We start from the raw sequence: 10,415 nt of genomic DNA on the forward strand, positions 1-10,415 counted from the left end.
ATATTTTAGTAGCATACTTTGAATCTTCATAGATTTAATCCCCACCCATTTCTTCCTTACCTCATTCACTAAACTTGACTATTTCTCCATTGAACTTTTATAATGGCGCCCTTGGTATGTTCCTCTTTTATAATATTATATACTTTTCTGTCATATTTTTCCTGCCTTGTTTTCTTTATCTCTCTATATTTCATGTTTGATACACAAATAATTCTTAGGAGCTTGTATTAGTCTTGTTAGCTTCTTGTTTCTGTGGATATCAAGTTCGTTTTTAAAGTCAGACCCATCCAGTATGTGTATAGACCTTCCTAGACATACTCGGGAGTTCCCTTTAATTTATTAAATCTCTTGATAATGTTAGCGATTTTCTTGTTAGATCTGGTTAGTTTATCTCCCTTCCTTTGTGCGGTATAAATATTCTTTGGGTAGGTAATGTAGTTTTCCATTCCATATGTATTTTTATTATGATCCAACAATTTATGTTCCAAATACAGCGATTGAGTAATGTAGTTGGTGCTACTACATATGTAGGTTTTTGCGACCTGTTTTTTTTCCCTCCATTATGCACACTGGCGTTAGCGCCTTGTTTTGCTCTGTTTTGTTCAAAGCTTTCCTCTGACGTTTTTGTTGTTTTCTCACGTGGCGTTTTTCCAAAGGTGATTCCATGGTCTTTGACCTTCTTTTTTATTAGGTGGGGAGGAAGTCCTGGATGGTTTCCTCTCTAGTGCCATATTAATTGCATTTCCATTCTATCATGATTCATTCTCGACCCCTAGGTTTTTCCAAAGTTCTCAAATTCTTTTTTGAGTTGTTTAAAAGAATTAAATCGGTTATAAAATTCGTACAATCATCTGCAAGCTGTGTATTTTCATTTTTTTTTCCAATTTAGTACGGGAATCCCTTTTATGTTACTTTTGTTTCTGATTTAGAGCAAAGGACTTCTATTGCTTTTTCATATAATAGCATGGACAGGGGGCAGCCCTGTCGTACTGATCTCTCTATGTCAAATTCGTTAGTTGTCGCCCATTTATCTCCAACTTTGAAAAGATTTTGGTGTACAGGATTTTAGTCCATCTTCGGAAATTGTATCCGAAACTAAATTTTCCAATACCATATCGTTTTGATCAAGTCTGTCGAAGGCCTTTTCAGGTGGAAAAGTATCATTGCTCCTTTACGTCCTTGTACATTTAAACAGTCAGTTGTGGTTTTAATGGTTCAAGTATTGTTCTGTATATCCCCCTTCTCCCCTACAGCTCTAATTTTCATTTATAATTCTGGGCATCCTTTCTTTGGCTCTTCTAGCTAGGATACTGCTTAAAATTTTTCCTCTCCTTGTGTGAAAGTCATCCATCCTTTTTTTTTTTTTTTTGTTGCTCTTTGTTATATCTTGCAAATACGTTCTTATTTCTTTCTCTTTTTTTTTGGCGATGTATACAGGGATTTGTAGAAAGTTCTAGGTTTTTCCATCCCTGTTTCTTTTGGATTGCTGTTATATTTCAATTTATTGCCAATCTATAATTCATCACGGCCTTTTTCGGCCATGACAGTTTGTTCATCAGTGTTCTTAGGTGTTACTGTTATTATTTATACCTCTCTTCTGTCTTGTACGTCCATGGTTCCGTTCTCTCGTTTTCCCTGTTCAAAACATTCCGTCTGACCGTCTGCTTCAATTTCCTGTTCTTCGGTTCCTTTGTCATCTGTTTCCATTGTCATCTCGTCCAGTTCCGTTTGTGAGTTGTCGTCAGTCGTGTCTTCTTTTTCTTTCATTTTCCACATTGTAGCTCAGAATCGTACTTGGGGGATATTTGTTTTAGGTATCTTAATGTTTCTCTTTTTCAGGATTTGCCCTCCCCCCCCCCCCATGTGACAATTTCCTCGAGTTAGATATTTTCCTTTTACTTTCTTTGCTAGCAGGAGTTGAGGTGAGAGGTTTAAAACCAATCAGGTCTGCTGAAATCCCCACTAATGGAAAATCGCCCTCAGTGGATGTTTCCCTCGTCTTTTTCACCCGAGGACGATTCAACAATGTCGAGCGAAACATCCTGCATTACTTAGTATTTGTTTTGCATTAGAAGTGTCGCTTCTATCTCTGCTTCTGCTGGATCTGCATGGTGAGCCTCTGAAAGGGAATTTTCCCCCATGAAATTCTCCCATTCAAGGGGAAAGGGGCCAGTTTTATGTACAAATTTAATGCCGCAATCAGCAACCTAGTATAAAAAATCATGAAACGTCAAATACACAAGTGAGTTAAAAAAGGTCTATATTATTGGATACCTATAATAAAAAATAGGATAATAATATTATCCACTTGACTAGAGAAGTCAGTGGCAGTTCATAGCAGAAGAAGTTTATGCACCCCAATCCCAAATTTATATCTGCAATTTTCATGCCCGAAGGTCATTTTTGACACCATGTGATGCTCACAGGACAAACACAAGCCCTTTTCCTAGATGACAATTCTGCAGAACAGTGTGTACTAAACAGGCTGATGCAGTTGAAAATAGTTGTCATCCAAGCCGCTTTTGAGATATTCTACTTGCCCCAAACCCATGTGTTTACTGCTATGGGAGGATAGCTCTTCTGCTGACATCCCTGGGAATGATTGACCACAAGCCTCTGCTTCCATTTCTCCTTCTACTGTTGTTTTAAAGTAATTATTAAGATTTTATCTTATGTTTTCTGATTAAAAGTTGAAATAGAAACTATTTCCACTTCGAAAATGAAAATACAAAATATACTTCTATTTAAGACAAAATCTCTGATGACGATTTGCTATTCACAACAAATTTTCCAACTTCGGGCTGGTCAGAAACTCTCGACACTCTAGACAATAACACGTCTAACACTCAACGAATTCTCTAATCCAAAAAAACATTCCTCATATCTGTTTTGGTACTGATGGACGATATGTGAGTTTGATGTCACCTGTTTATTAAAGTCTGCAACTTTTCAGCATGCAGATCTTTCCGGAACACACCTGCGTACACTTCAGACACTTATCGGTATTTGGTAACAGCCATATCAAGCGCGAAACTCAAAATAGCCACATTACAGAGGGTTGTTTTATTCCACGTGGATTTACAAGTCACCAAACATAGGATTTGATCCGGAAATAGTATGTACATATCACCAAAAGAACTCTTCAACCGAAGGTAACTCAACAGGGCGAGAGATAACACTTGGGGTATAAAATATACACTGATGCGTGCAGACAAGAATGACAGCAATGACTATGCGATATCAGTCCCTAAAGTGATAGTCAGTATTATCATAGATGTTGGGTTAATTTATTGACCTACGAATTCTCTAGTGCTCTGCTTAATCGAATGAAGTCTCCTACAAATGCTCAGGCTTTTCCGCTTTAATTTTATACCCCTCTTCTTTGTTAGTCCTCTATTCTACTTTATCTCACTGGTTCACTCGAACTCTTTTTGCCCGGTTTTGCTCATTGGTTATACTGACTGTTTAAAATAGACCTTAAATATCTTAGGAATTGTTTTACAAAAATCTTTTCTCTTTATTTTGGCATATGACTGATTGTCGTAATATGGGTTAAAGAATATACAGCTTAAGTATCTTTCAGAAAACTGCTAGCTCTGCTTTGCCATTTTCACTTTCTGAACTTAGAGATAACTTGTTTAAAAAACAGAGCCAATAAAGGTCTTTTTGAACATTTTATTTATTTGGTAATTCATTCATTACACGTTCAGAAGCTGGTATTTTCTAGTCTGGCAAAATTCATTTCCTTATTTTAATAACTGCTAAATATAATGTGCTTTAGACTAATTCAGACTGATTTTTTAGCGCAAGGGAACAATCATTTTAGTTAGATGTGTTCTTAGATCATTTACAGTGTCTACAAGTACCATATCCAAAGAAATGGCAACCAAAACACGTGAAAGTAACATGGAGGTATACCAACAGTCTCTCCATTGTCCATGCTGCAAATTTTAACAAATTCAGCTGACACCTGACACCCTCGGAACTGCAGTGATTGGTTCGTAGCTTCGCATCGGTTCAGCCCATAAGAAATAAAGAGCACGGGAATTTTGTGTTTTCAAAGATGGGTGTTGATTGCTCAAGGCCAACCAAAGTGTGGAGCATTATTTAGTGAATTTCCCAATGATAATTGCTTGGCAATTTAAGTCGGTACCAGTCAAAGAATTTCCGAGTTTGACAGAAAATGGCGAGTGAGTTTCCGATTTAGCGTCTTAATCAACTGCAACGTCTATAAGGACCACGGAGGTTATTTATACGATTAGATTACATAGGCTTGACCCTTAAGGTAGCACTGTACATTTTCGTATTTTGGATCGGGTTAGGGGTTAGATTTTAAAGGAAAAATTAATTTCCCATGTTTCCCACACTGGTTGTAGTGGCTATTTTAAAGCACAATGTCGTCGCTTTTCATAAATTGCGTCATTCTTCCAATCTAAGGAAATTTTGGTAGAAAGGAAATGATTTGTTACAAAAACAGAAAACCTATCTGACATTAACCGTTCTTTGAAATAACCAAGATGTTAGGTTTAAACGAGTTTCATATATTCAGTTTACAGTTAAGATGTTTGTTACGTCCCTCCTACGGTATTATTTCTAATAGCGGAGAAGGTCGGCAATGAAAATTTAAACAGCTCCGAGGCCCCAGTCTACAATGTCGACGGTCGAGGTGTATAAATAACTCAAGGTGAAAGGCATAGCAATTTAATAAAATATATCAAATGTATTCAACAATTTCATATCAAATTAAAGGTCTTAATTGAGAGTGTTTCGTATCAGTGTTGTCTCTGTTACTCATCTGTCAATCACTCTTGGCCTCTTGCTTCTCTTTGGTACTTCAGGTACCCTTGACTACGTGCTCTCCTGGCACTTCCGGATCCATCCTTCCGACACTTCTGGTACTCTCTATCACGTGCTCCTTCCGGCACTGCTCCTCCACACAAACTGCTGACGCCACACTAAACGCATACCAGGTGCTCCCCATCTCTCAGTTTTGATTGCAACGGTCTTTTCTCTTTGAAAACTGCCATGGGGTAATTTAGAACTTACTTGTTTCTATCGGGTTTCTTTTTACCTCAAAGCCCGAGACGTTGCTTCCAAGCCCCTCGTGACATCACTGACTGATTGCAAAAACAAACACAGGAATCTACCTGGTCGCCCTGGTGGTAGAATTCCCTTTGAATTAACCTCAGATGGGTCGTTGCATAATGGTTAAACAACAGACTGGCAGTTTCTTTGTGTCCAGTATCGGGTCTATAAATGTAATCTTACATAAAACGTATTCACATTATCACAGGTGCTCTTAACTACGAATTTACTATAAGAAGATATATGTATACATGAAGCACGAGGCATCAGCAATATCCCCTAGACAAACCCATCTTCGAGAAATATTTCGCCCTTGACACGGAGGAAACATTTCTGGGTGAGGTAGCATTTCGACCTGAAATTTCGTCACCTGATTCAGTTTCCTGTAGTCTACGCAAAAAAGATGGATACCATTTTTCTTCTGTACTGTGACAACTAGGGAACTGCACGAGTAGTCGGCGGGTTCGTCAATTGACAGCTCGGAACTGTGTTTGAGTATTCCGTGACGCATTCGGCGACGATCGTGGCAACAACGAAATCGCCAGTGGGCTCACGTTCTCTATATTTCTTAAGGAGGTTGGCGTGGTAAACGTTCTCCTTAGTTGGTAGCCGTATCCAGTAGGTTTGACCCCCAACATTCTCGGTTACGACGTATGGCCCTCTCCACGAAACCTGTAGCTTCTTGTGATCTTGGGGCAACAGCAGAAACACCTTGTCTCCTACCTCGTACTGGCATGGTTTAGCGCGTTTGTTGTAGTATCTCGCCTGACGAGACTTCACCTTCTTGAGATTCTCCTTTGCTAACGTACAAACTTCTTCCAGTTTGTTACGTAAATTAGTGACGTACTGATAGGTAGTATGTACCTCTTCAACAGCGTGGTCGTCAGACCACAACTGCCTCAGTAAGGCGACGGGTCCTCGTACGGTCCACCCATATAGGAATTCTAAGAGGGGAAAACCCCAAATTCACTTGCTGCGCTTCCCGATATCTAAATAACATGGCAGGAATATACTGATCCCACTCCTTAGAAAGACCTTCAAACAACTACTTATGGGTGTTTTTTAGAGTCCTGTTGAACCGTTCGACCAGTCCGTTGCACTGGGTATGATACGGCGTGGTAGTAAGGTGCTTAATCGACATCAGTCTGTTAACCTCCTCCATCACGCGACTCATGAACTGTGTCCCATGGTCGGTCAGGATCTCGTCGGGCACCCCGACTCGTGACCGAATCCCAAGCAGAACTGCAGCGACAGTTTCCGAATCAATATTGCATAACGCGACAGCCTCTAGATAGAGCATAGAGTTATCAACGACCGTGAAAATATATCGATATCCTTGTGAGGACGAGGCTTTTATCGGTCCGATTAAATCCATCGCGACACGGCGGAATGGTTTATCGATAACAGTTGTATTCCCCAAGGTAACGGGTCGATGATCTGTTTTCAGTGCCATTCTCTGACACTTGTCACATGAGAGACAAAACCGCTTAACTTTTATCTGGACCACTGGCCAGTATGACCTTCTTGTCAGTTCCTACGTGTCCTCTGAGGAGAATTTCATGCGCGAGCCTCATTACTTCGTCTCTCCTCGCCTTGGGCACGACGACTTGTTTGAAGTGCTGGTGTTCTTTCCTGGCGTGGCAATACGAGATGCCCCTCTTGTACATAAGCTTCACTTTGTTATTTAGAGTTCTTTTCTTCGTCCCTTCTGCATCGTCTTTATGCAACTGTGCCAGAGTTACGTTCTCTTGCTGAAGTTTTAACCGGCGACCACGTAACTTCCATTGGCTTCGACTTTGCCTGACGACTCATAGACCTGGTGTCTACAACACTCACCGGTAAAGGTGTACAGGTTTCTGGGTTATGTTGCCGTAACATATAACTACATACATGCTAGTATGACGTCATGTGACAACCCAGACAAGTACGCGGCTTCGATTTTCCCTTTTACGTACGGTTAATCGAGGTCAATGAGCGAAACTGGTAACGAGCCACGCGTGCTGTTGGCGTACCTCCCCTGTATTGTCCTCTGGCTTTACATACTTCTTGTCGACAAGGGCCGGATAACTACACCCAGTGTCGTATAAGATGATGGCGTCTTCCCTATTGACGGTAGTGGATGCGAGGTTTACTGGTTTATAGATCTCCTCGGTCCCACGTTTCTCCCTGTCAGAAGCATTCACCTGGGTCGGCCTGCCCTTGTGACAGTCCCTGGCAAAATGCCCTGGGCGCTTACAGTTGTAGCACGTCGGTGGCTCTTGCCGTCCTGAAAAGCTCTTTTCCATGGTTGAAGCCCATCCGGGTCGGTGGGAGTAATCCTTACCCTTAGATCCACTTCCGACCTTCCCGTCCCCATGACGGTTACGTACAGATGTCTCTCCCTCAACCACACGGCGCGGCTCAGTGGGGCGGGGTCTCTCCGTACCCCCAAATACCACAGTATTTGAGTGCTTTTGTTCATATCTTTCCGTCATTCTGGCAATCTCTTCGAGAGTCTTATGTTCTCTCTCCGCCAAGAAAACTGTCATCTCTCGCCTGTACGTACTCAGGATGTGTTCCTTGAGCATCGCCTCACGTAAACCTTCATATGATTGGTCGACCTCTGCCATTTTCATCCACTTCTTGAATAACCCGCGAACTCGGGTGTGAAATTGAGAGTGTGTCTCCGTTGGCTTTTTCGTTGACTCTCAAAAAGGTTTCCGGTAGGTTTCGGCGGTCAGCTGATAATGGCAAAGGAGGGCTTTCCTCAGTGTGTTGTAATCGTCTGCTTGGTCTACTACTAAGTTGTGATAAACTTTCCTAGCTGCACCTTGCAGAAAGGCCGAAGCGTTGATTGCCCAATGTTGTTCAGGAATCTTATGTACGCACACCAGTTTCTCGAATTGAGTGAGGAAATCGTCAGTCGATTATTCCTTTTCATTAAATCGCTGAATGTTTAATTGGACAATACGGTAGTCAGCAATATGTCGTGCATTTCCTACAGGATTCGAACTGGTGTCATCCCTGTCTGCTGTTCCAGCCTCTACTCGTAATCTTTCCATCTCGAGAGCGTGAGCGAGCTCTCTTTTCTTCTCATCAACTTCTATCCTGGCTAGCTCTTTCTGGGTTTCTCTCTTTCTCTCTCTCTTTCTCTCTGCTTCCTTTTATTTCTTGACCGCTCATCGTTCTGCTTCTTTCTCTGCCTTCCATTCCATACACAGTGTTTATGACTTTATTTTGGATTAGGACTATTACGCAACAAATTATTCATATCCCGGCCGTATACTGACGTTTCACAAAGACTATCTGCACAGCTCCCGTACGTCCCATTGTAGGAAATACTAGATGCACGGTACCAGTAAATTTATTAGGTAAGAGTCCGATATACCGTGAATTATCCAGTTCTAGTTTCCTCTGACCCTTCCTTCTATGAATGGGAATTATCGCCATAATTCTATGCATGTATTTTCTAATCTTCCTTGATGCATTATTGTAAATGGCTGCTTGCAAGTGCTACTTTCATAATTCTACCCATATTATTTGTATTCTTTATTGATGTAAATTGTACGTGGCAGTTTGCAAGTGTTACTTTCCGTCTGAGCTATTGTCAATGGCTGATTGCAAGTGCTACAATCATACTTCTAGTCATGGATTTTCTATTCTTCATTGATACAAACTGTAGATGGCTGCTTGCAAGTGCTTGGATTTACTTTCCTTCTGCGTCATTGTATCTTGCAATTTGCCAAGTACTGAATTAATTCTGTGGTTTTGTCGTATGGCAAACGCTATCTCGGTTATTTTAAGTTTTGAATATTCTATTTATAAATTTGCCATATTACAATTGCATCATTCCAACTGCTGTTTTCATAAAGATTTATCAGTATCGTCTTTGTTGTCCAACTCGTGTCGCCATCTGTTGTCATAATGTCATACTAGAGATTAGCATGGCATTATGACAACAGATGACGCTCAGAATTTCTAATCTTTTTCCTTTACCAGAAATAATTAATGCTCCCCACAGAGCTTTACGGCATTCATTTTGTGTCGATAAACTTTGTAAATCTTTCAGTCCCTTTTTTAAGGTGTACGTTAGCAACGAAGTTTTAATCGTTCTCTAAAACCAGGCGTTTTCTCGAAGATCTAAGTTATTTATAGCACCTTACGAACACAAAAAACGAATACACTATAGCATGGAGGTCCATCTTCTTCAACCCCAGTTTTGACGCACTTAAGTATTTACTTTCACCATTTAAGAAATCTACTTCATAGTGGTATCTCTCATTACTTTGGAATCATTATTTATTTAGCAAAGTAAGGATCAGAAATGACAAATGATATATTCCCTCGTATTCTTCTTAACGAGCTTTCATCAGACGACCCCTGGTTGTAAGGTTCTTTTCCTGTGATACTATTGTACATAAGCTCCTGGGAAAAATATATTTCAGAGCAACATCAATAGCACATAAGAAAAAGTTTAGATGCAAAGTGACATTAACAAAATAAGCATTCCTAAAGGTTTTCTTACTCTTATCACAACCTTTATTTTGAACATACTTTGTCGCAAAAGCCGAAATAATCATATTGTCTGAAATCTTGTTCGTATCATAATAAAAATGTTTACTTGCGATTATAAGTTTTAGATTTAGTGTACGATTGTTTTCCAATACTTAGCATTGTTAATGTACAGAACCTCAACCCCTGAATTTATTTTATAAAGATTATACAAAAAAACAGCTTTGAAACTGGTTTGCAACCTTTAAAACTTCTGTCTCTGTAAAGTGTTAAATTTCGAATAGTATTGAAACTTAAAGTTGAATGCATTGAGCATTAAAAACAAAATTCATATTTATGCCAGAAATGTCTTTTCGAATGGTCACTTCGACCTTTCTTCTTTCTCCCGCCCCCATGTCAGTGTTAAACTTGAAAGGCTAACATCTATGACTCATTGACATTTAACCAAGGCACTGCAACGCTCTCATGGGAAAGTAAGCATTTGAGCTACCAACCATAACCGCTTGAACCCATGTCAAATTATCATTTTCAAAAGAAAATTGATATGCAACATAGTTCAGAGATTCTAGGCTGTCCAAAATCTGACGAAATAAATGATTATCTTGGGATAATTCAGGAACCGCTGCTTACGATTGCCCAGAGTAAATTAATGCGTTCTCTTTGGAAGCAATTTGAATTTAAAGTGACGACCTTGATCGGAATTCTTGAGTCTTACATTTCCTGAGAGAGGTAAAGTTTGACACCGAGGAAGCCTAAAAAGAATAGTGCTTTCCTCGTTAAAAAATAAAAGGAGACCAGGTGGCTGTCTTGTAAGAAAAGACAGGGTTTAGTGCTAGAAA

The sequence above is a fragment of the Sinohyriopsis cumingii genome, chromosome 7 (genome assembly GCF_028554795.1).
Source record: "Sinohyriopsis cumingii isolate HCF-2022 chromosome 7, ASM2855479v2, whole genome shotgun sequence".
In the NCBI taxonomy this organism is placed as follows: Eukaryota; Metazoa; Mollusca; class Bivalvia; order Unionida; family Unionidae; genus Sinohyriopsis; species Sinohyriopsis cumingii.